Source organism: Nuphar pumila, chromosome 1 (genome assembly GCF_984573655.1).
Source record: "Nuphar pumila chromosome 1, dmNupPumi1.hap1.1, whole genome shotgun sequence".
Classification (NCBI taxonomy): Eukaryota; Viridiplantae; Streptophyta; class Magnoliopsida; order Nymphaeales; family Nymphaeaceae; genus Nuphar; species Nuphar pumila.
In genome coordinates, this window is record NC_143249.1 from 122,980,090 (window position 1) to 122,990,218 (window position 10,129).

The window sequence follows — 10,129 nt, forward strand, 5'->3', positions numbered from 1 at the left end:
GGGTCCTTGAGTTTAGGTAGAATTTGATGTTGAAGCACCAAACTCACCTGCTCAGTTAGAAGGACCTTGGTAGGAACTTTGCCTCTTGATTTATGCTTTTGTGTACAAAGCTCCTTCAGGAATTTGGCGTATGTCAGAACTTGCTGAATGACATCTAACAAGGAAAGGTTGATCCACACTTGATTGAATACTTTAAGCATGTCTTGTATCTTAACTCCTTGCTTACTGTTGCCAATGGGCGATTCTAATTCTTTAGGATAGGGTGGTTTGGAAATACACATTGGGGGTTCCTTTTTTTTGTGAGAAGACTCACCTCTATCCTTGTCATGAGAGGGAGATGACTAAGCCGAAGTAGATGATATGCTCATGTATGGCTCATCTATCATCCCTCTCAGGGCTATATGATACTCATGTCCACTCCTAAAGGCCATAACTGCTTTGGCCTATTGCTATGATGTATCGGTCATGTACAGGCCTCCAGAACTATGCTCATTGCCCTTAGGATTCATGATAGGTTGGCTAGGCAAGCTACCATCAGTTCTCCTATTAAATGCCTTAGCTATCTGACCCATTTGCGTTTCTAATTTGGAAATAGAGTGAGTATGGAAATTCAACACTTGATTGCACTTCTCAAATGCATTTTGATTAGAGATTTTCACCTTCTGAAATGCTTGGAAAAGTCTCTCCTCGAAAGATGACTGTTGTGGAAGCTCCTGAGGAATAACTGAGGGATAAGTAGGGGATGACTGAGGGTAACTAGGCCTCTGATATGTCTGCATGGGAATGCTGGGCCTAACCTACTGCGTGGGAGGGATAGAAATTGATGAACGTGGATTTCTCCATGAAAAATGAGGATGGTTTCACCGACCCGGATATATGTAGAAGAATATGTGTCATGCATGGGTTTGGTGAACCCCTGAGCAGCCTGAACTTATTCATGAACAAATTCAGGATACTGAGCTATCGAAGTGCACTCAATGACATGATATGCTGGACTAGCATATAGAGTACACATTGTTTGCTGATAGGATGGTCTAGCTAAAGGCTGACCCAACTTATGCGCAAGCATATCAACCTTACTCTGAATCGCATAAGTCAGGCCTACCTCTAGTAGCCCACTCTTCTTGGGATCACTCGGTGCAATCCTCTCAGAATTAGATGATGAAGACGAAGCAGTGTGGTGCAGGGAGTTCTCAGCTAATGTTTCAAATAACCCCCACACTTCATCTTCGCTCTTCAACATGAAAGTACCACCACAGAACGAAACTATCATTTGTCTGTTTCTTTCGGACAGACCATCATAAAAGCTCTACACTATCGACCACCTAGGTACCTGATGATGTGGGCATTTCCTAAACAGGTCCTTCATACGTTCCCATGTCTCATGAAATTTCTCACCATCCATCTCTGAAAAGCTAGTGATGGCTCGCCTAAATTGGTTTGTGCGACCAATGAAAAAATATTTCCTAAGGAATTCCTGTTATAATTGAATCCACATCTTGATTTGCCCTGGGTTCAAGGTCTTGAACCAATGCTTCACCTTGTCCTTCAGAGAGAACATAAAGAGTGTCAGCTTCATAGCATCGTCTCTGAAGTTGTTGATTCAGACCGTCGAACAAATCTTGAGAAACTCATTGAGATGTCTATATGGGTCCTCATGAGCAAGGCCATAAAATGAAGGAAGCATTTGAATAATGTTGGCCTTTATCTCATATTGAGGCACTCATATCTTAGGTCTCTTAATGGCAGATGCCTGGGTGTACTGGTTAGGGATAAAGAAATCCCTCAATGGATGAGTTTCATTCTGCTACTCAATTTGCTCCGCCATTCGATCCAGACTTCTAGATCTTCTCAAGATATGCTCTGGTTCTGGATCAAATGGTTGAAGAGGAGCTCCTAAAGATCTCTACCCCTGCATACACCAAGTCAGCCCGATGTATGGATTGACTAAGACTAACTATTCTATCCAAACTAAACTAAACACACAACAAAAATCCACAAAAATACAAAGTAAATGAAAATAAAAATGATCTAAACAAAGTTAGAATAAGTTAATCTACTCTACAGAATTTAAATAATAAAATCGAATCTAATTCACACAATTAGCAAATACATGAAATCACAAACTATGTTCTCTAAAACTCACCTATCTATTCGCTCATTTAATCATGCAATTCAATGAATCCTAGAAAAACACTACGTGAATCCTATATGTACTAACTAAGTGAAAACCTATATTTACTTACTAATCCTACTAACTAAAAAAATAATAATAAATAAATATTAATAAAATAAAATATTAGAAATGATGAATATCAATCACTGTTCCTCGGCAATGGTGCCAAAAATTGGTGTTCTTTTTGCAATGATGATTTTAAAAGATATTTTCAATAAAGGGTTTTGGAAAATCAGCAACCAAATATATAAAAAATGAACTTCCACAATCATGGTGAGTACGAGTTAAATCCACAAGGAACAGGATAATATCGAAATTCAAATCTAATTACTTCACTTTATTAATATTTCAAAATATCTACAATAAAAATTACAAGTTAATTCAAACACTAATTACAAGTTAACTAAAAATTATGAAAATCTAAACTACGCTGCTCAAACACTCCTTCAAGTCTGAAAGGGTATTTTTGTCCTTTCACAAGCTATGGCATTCCTCTCAGCATAAATATGCCTTTTGACCTGCAATATGCTTGTCAACCGGACGATCTGTGTTTGGCCCAAGATCTGAGGCCTCCCATGGTTCTTGCTACACTTCTGCTAATGTCTGCAACTTCCAACCACTCATTAATGGAACACTGGCGGTGGTTCAAAGGATGGTAGGTGGGAAAGAAGCGCTAGCACAAAAAATTCCTCGACTCGCGTGAGGGCCCAAAAATCTCCTCGATCAGATAGCACCCTGAAAACTCCTCGGTGAAAAGATCAGCTCCTTCAATGACTGCTATAATGCTGCACACAAAAATCAGAAGATGAGAAGAAACTTGACACAAAAATAAAAAAAACTATAATAAGAAATGGAAAGCGAGAAGATGAAAGACACACAAAAAACTCCTTGGCAGTGCCACACCTGGAAAATTTCTCGGTGCGACAAAACGGTGGTGGAGATTAAAAAATGGAGGTGGTTGGGTGTAAACATCCCAAAAAATTTCAAGTCCATTCCAGACATCTTTTGCAGATGCCAAACCTTCTGCAGGCTAGTGTCGAGTCTCACCCCAAGGTTTACCCCAGTCCAAAGGTCAGTCTACCCCTATTTTTTAAATAAAATTACCATTTTACTCTTAGGTCACCCTTAGGCCTTTTGTTAGTTAGTGTAATGCCCCAAATATTTTACTCAAAAATTTTGGAATAAATTTTTTTTTCTAAACAACAGCGGAAAAGCTTTATTAAATTCTTAGTCAAATTATTTAGACGGGTTACAAGTAATAGCACAAACTCAAGATATTAAGTAAAATAAACTCTTTCATTGAAATACTACAAGTTATCAATTACAACTTAATGATTTATTACAAGTTAGAATTTCTTATGACATCCGAAGAAGATATGGTCACATGGCACTGTCTGCAGCGACGATCGCAATTGCTCGCCTTAATATGTTTACTGAAAAATATTAATTCAGAAAGGGTCAGACTACCCCGTCTGAGTAAGAGACATACCATCTATATGAGTGTGCTCAGTGTCATGTGTACAAGTATATGTGCTACACATTTATATAAGCAGTAACAACATGTAAAAAAATGTTAGATGTACAGTTCACTTAATTAAAGCATTTCATGATCCATTGCCTAAGGACATCAAGGAATGACACATTATACTTATAACTCACCTTTAAGCTATCATATTTTTTATGTAAACGAAAACCGATCTGGGTTAAGCACCACATGGATCACACTTAGGTTATCAATATTTGCATGTAAAAGAAAACCAGATTGGAGCTATGCACTGCATGCATGAATTACAACATTTCAACATCAATCATTATACAACTACTTGAAGATTTTCATAAATGCATTAGCTTTATGTTTTCTCTTGTTAATTACTCTGTGGGTACGCATAGGCATTCGACATCGTAGCAGACCGAGACCACACGGGGATTTATTATTTTATAACCCGTATGACTAGACGTACGGATATCCAAAGGGGACTGTTCACGACTGAGAGAGTACTCCCCAATGGCTAAAACTAGAATTAGGATGCACTCTGTAACTTCTACAGAAGACTTGGATCTACCACCTAGGATGCATTGGTAGTCCTGGCCCCCTAACTCCGAGGATTGGGGACCGGGTGAGACGCCTCTCTCTCACAAAAACTAGAATGTTCCACAGAGTTTGTACCCTCTCTAAGGTAGACCTTGGGTCCAGTAACATACACCGTCTTTCAGGTGTACTTAGAGCCCTAGAAAACTAGTAACATATACCGTTTTCAGGTATACCCAGTATCCCGAGAAACCAGTAACATATACCGTCTTTCAAGTATACCCAGAATCCCTTATTTTATTTTATATGTGCATATTTTTCATTCTTGTTTAATTTTTTGTGTGCAAGTCATTGCACTACAGAGGATTTCCAAAATCCCAACCCACGCTCGAGGTAATCTCAGTGTACGCATATTATCCATCAAATGCCCAATAGGCAACAACCCTGATTTTTTTCAGAATTTTCGCTCAACTCTGAGCCGAGTTCTTATACTTTCAGTATTTTAAAGTTTTATTTCTGAGCTCGGGTGTACATTTTATACCCCACTGACCATGCACTCATAAGGCATGTCTCGAGTACAACTTTTCATAAGTGCTTGTATGGCACTATAATGGTCTCGCAAGACCGCAAGCTCAGTCTTGGGCCTTCACATGATCATGACATGACAGATGCTCTTTATTAGGCAAATATTTGCAAAACAAGCATATATCAATCGACACAGGACATGTCATAACATTTACATGAAATCACGATTCAATTATATGCAATTCACTTAGCATCATATGTGCCCATATGGCACCACAAAGATTTGACATGCTCAGTTTCAATTTGTATTATTGTGCCTTCGTAGTATTTCTCAATTGTGCAATTATAACAAAAATATGTATTTACCAACAAGCCACATACAAAACCATAGGCAATATGACTACATCATTGTTATCTCGTTCAATCCTCAATACGTACATTCTTAATATGTATAACCATGTCTCAGTGTGTGTGTCCACGGTGATAGCAACAACCATTTGAATTCTCATATTAATTTAGGTGGTCGAATAAAATAAGGATATGTATAAAATTGAGGTCTTTCAAATTCAAGCATTTATGATCTAAAAATTGCACAAAATCTTTGTCGCTCAAAAGAATTTAATATATATATGTATATAATACCTATACCCTTGAGAGTGCGGTCGGGCTGCAATGAGTCATCGACACATAGCAATCTCGTTGTAGCTACAGCTAGGCATAGCTAACGGCCTCAAATATGAACATATATATACAAATATATTTGAATGATTACAACCACCAAACATCAAGCATAGGGTATGTTAAGCCAACAGTTTTACAGTTCATATGAATGAGAAGACAATACACTAAAGTATGTCACAATACACAGAATGACAATCATTTTTATATGCACTGTTTTAGACCTTATTAGGGCAATACATTATGCACAACGTGGCTTGCACTTTCTTACCCTAACATGAACTAATAATAATGCCTTGTTGTACATACATGTATGTTGAACAGTAGATCCGTGGTTCACATGAATAAAAAAATATATATATCAAAGATCTAATAATGCCAAGAGATGGTAGTGATACACGATTTCTCATTACATTAGAAACAATTCAATGACAGCATGATATGTATATTGAACATGACATTGTGATTCTGCATAATCAACAATTCACTAACATTAAATCTACAACGTCCTAACTTTAGCAACAATTATGTTTTTTTTTTTCCAGTCTGGATGGAACCAACCATGTCCCAGTTATGCTTCTACCTCAATGCCTTTGGGTAATGTGGTAAGCCAACACCTTGGGCAAGGTACCACAGCTGGATCAGTATAGGCCCACTCGATTAAGCATAACTCTGCAACAACAGACTGGAGTTGGAACAAACCCTAGTCCACTGTGTTCCCATGCTGACGAGGACAACAACAGCTACAAGGTGCAGCAATCCCATCCCCCTACCATGCTGGCCACGGTTGGGTTCAGGTCAGCATATGTCCGGCTGAACCGGACTGACCAAGATGGTCAAGCCTGATTCTCCCACATCGCAATCAGTTACATGGCTGAAGTAGAGTCAAATCCTGATCAAGTGGTCCAACATATGATCACTTTCATCTAACAGTATCTTGCGGATCAAATACATATTACTTATCTATATAAGACAATAAACCATTACAATGTAGTACGTGTGAATCCAATGATCCGGCGTAAGCCTTCAAATGGTAAAAAGAAATATCCTTACGCAGGTCTATACCCAGATTCATAAAAACATGAAAAGAACCAAGATCAGATCTATACTAGATGGCGGTGCATTTTATTTTCTCTCTAACTATGTGTAGATGTAAGAATCCAATAAAACCCACATGGAAAGGTAAGCCAAATTTTCATTTTCAGACATGACATATACAAGAACCATATTTATATCAAAGATATCATAAGTACGTAGGTTCATGATTCTCTCTTAATAAACATACAAGTTGGTTTCTATGACTATAAGCATATGCAAGAGGATAATTAAAATTTTCAAACTATACAAGTTTGTAATAGATCAAACGTCCAAAAATCACTGGTTTCAAAGATCGTACGCCTATGCAGTAAGGAATTTGAGGCTATGCAGATCTAAAGAAACATGTCTAACACGTATAGGTGCCCCATGGCACTGCACACACGCATAGAGAGAGTATGCTCCTACCTTATCTTGAAGATCACCAGAAGAAATCAGCTGAAAGAGAGAGCCCTTGCTCCTCACGCCTCTTTGCTTGCATTCTTCCCGAAAATAATCGAGGAACCAGATGGCTCCAGCACTACAATGGACGAAAATGGCTGGAGGGGGAAGGAAGAAGATCACACGGCTGAGATTGGAAACCGTGAGAGAGAAAATGAAAGAATCCAAAAAGTCAACTTTTTTTTTAGTAAACCCTCCTTTGTCTTCCGTTTTTTTTTTCTCATTGTAACCGACCTCTTAACTCCTCACCATATTCCCAAAACGTTGTTGCCTCCATAAAAGCCCAGTCTTGAAACTCCCTCATAACTTCCCAGCCTTGAAACTCCTATCTTCCCCTTTTCAAAAACCGTGGGAATGGGGACCTTCCCAAAGAAAAACACTTGGGTTTTCCATTTGGAAAATTCGCTCATCCCCCTCTCCTTGAAAAACGTAGTTTCCAATAAAGTCACTTTAATGAGGAGTTACAAATTTGAAAAAAAATGAATTGACTTGTTTTTCAAAAAGAATCCGGCGCACAGGGGGATTTGAACATGGGTTCTCTTCCCTAAGGGGTAACGAGCCCCACTAGTGTGCTATGTTTTGTTTCGTTGCATATTCTTGTAACATAAATCCATTTAACCTCTTGTAGTCGTTTGGCGGATTTTCCAAAAATAACATCTATATATATTTTTCCTTTGAACCACCATTCTCATTTAAGTCTCCTTCTCCCAATTCTAAAATCGTGGGCATGGTGGTCTTCCCAAAACATTTTTTTCACCCTCTTCAATCTTCTTTATTGGGTTTCTAACTTGGGAAGTTGGTCAACCACCTCCCTCTTGAAAAACGTCTTTCCTCATTTAAGTCATCTTAAATGAGAAGGTGAAACATTCTTTCTTTTCAAATTCCAAAAAAATATTTTTTATTTTTTTATAAAAATAGTCTTCATTGTTGGTGCATAGAGGGATTCGAACTAGGGTCTCCTCCCTAAGAGGTAAAGAGCCCCACCAATGCACCAGGATTGATTTCGTTGCAAATCCTTGCAACACCATTGTATTTAACCTCGTTATGGCGGAATGGCCATTATAAATAAAATGTTTTCTTTAATAAAAATGTTATGGTGCCCAAGGGGTTTGAACTTGAGTCCTCCTCCCTAAGGGTCCCCATTCTGACCACTATACCTAATCCTCTTTAGTTGCACCTTCTTGCAACTAAAATCCTTTTATCCTCTTATGACCATCTGTCTAAATCCCTAGAATGGATGTTTTCACATACTTTTTCCGCAAACGGGGGTTTTGAAACTGAGACGTCTCTCCTTGTCTTGCCTCTTGACTCAATATCCTTTAAGCATGGGTTGTGTCTCATCATCCTCTTACTTGATTACAACGTCATTCTCCTGGGAATTTTGAACTCTTATTTACTGCATTTTTGGAACTTGATTGCGATTCAACCATTTTTGAATCTTGATTGCAATTTGACCATATTTGGATCCATTAAGATCCAATTGGTGTAAGGCCCATGATAGTTCTGAGATAATATAAAATATGATGTGTCTTAGTAGATGGAATTTCTCGTATGGTTATGAGGATTTTTTTCAATATATATATATATATATATATATATATATATATATATATATATATATATATACCTATTGATGAGCAAGGTCCGAAATCGCGTAAGTAAGATGTATGAATTGGCATGAGTACTATTTATAAGGAATCAATTCTCGAGAATTATAAATCAAATTCATAATATATAAGACTAGTCAATCCCCAAATTTGAGACCCAAATGAGGAAAAAATCTTGTTATTTCATGTGAATTACTGGAAAGCGTATATCGATAAGATATGGGTCATAACGAGGGTGATTTTCGTAAGAGATGAAAATTTAAAGATGTGCTTTGAGAATTTAGTTATAATTGAAAATTTAAAATTGGATTTTAATTGGGTTTTAATTGGGTTTCAGATCCATCCAAGATCTGAATCCATACATTGTATCCAAATCCAAATACTGGATCCATTTGATCCAGTTTGGATACAAGATCCATTTGGATCGACTCTAGATCACTTTACCGTATCTATTTCCAAGAATGGTAATATTTATTTGTTTTGATAATTATCGAAATTTTGTGGGTTTTACAGTTAGACTTAGCCAAGCTTAGCTTAAGTTCAGAAGAGTTAGAATGTCAGTTCTCCTTAGCTCACGATGAGCAATGTCAGTTCATTCTGGCTAAATTTAACTCATTTCAGGCAAAATGAGTTTATTTTTAGCTCGAATTTCAACTATACTATCCTCGAGTCACCCAATTCTCGTAGATCTTATCCCCCTAAGTCTAATTTAAGCTCACCAGAAGTTTGAATGACCCAGTTCCGATTCAAAGTCACTTTTTACACACTCGAACCTTCATTTTAGCTCATTTGAGCTCAATTCAGTCCAAATTTAGCTGACTTCAGCTGGTTAAGCTAGTGTTTTAGCTCCGAATTTAGTTCACTTGAGTATAACTGACTATTGATTCATTTCATTCCAATCATGTCTAGTTCAAATTAGCTCAAACCAGTCTAGTACCGTGTTTCTACCCCTTAGGGCGAAAACAAAAAAAAAATAATTTTTTTTTCAGAACATCGTTTCTAACAATTTTTGAACTGGGACAAGACCCAAATTCAGACTCGAATCAATTCCTTCATCTAATATTTCACCAATATCTGAGATACAATCCATTTTAATTCGGATAGTGGATCCAATGTTTGATCTGGTGTCCAATTTTTATCCTAGACCTAGATTTTTCATCTGATTCATTCAGAAATCCATGTCTAGAGTCCAATCTATCATTTTTAACCCAGAATATCTCATGGGGTATCTAGGATCCAATTAATCATTTTGGATTCACTTTCTGATCCATTTAGAAGGTTAATTGAATCAATTTCTGAACTCAGATTCATCTAACATCTGAGATTCAATTTCACTTCTTAGATTCTGATTCTGATCCAAGATCCAAATCCAAAATCCCAATTTTCATTATAAATTTGGGGTGTTTCAATTTCAACTCTTTAGAAATCTATATTCGGGGTTCGATTCCCATTTCAAACCAATTTCATTCAAATCGAAATCCAGATCCAATATTTCTCAAAACCTTGGATCCAGATCCTTTCAAAATTCAAATTTTATTCTAATTTCAAAATCAATTATCAAATTTCAAATTCAAATCC

General features: G+C 37.2%; 1 non-coding gene across 1 annotated transcript; it reads left to right on the plus strand.

Annotated features, from left to right (window-relative positions):
- Positions 1–1,331: 1,331 nt before the first annotated feature.
- LOC149849147 (small nucleolar RNA R71) lies at positions 1,332–1,437 on the plus strand. Its single transcript, XR_016426488.1, has one exon. It is a non-coding gene; the product is annotated as a small nucleolar RNA R71 (small nucleolar RNA).
- Positions 1,438–10,129: the final 8,692 nt, after the last annotated feature.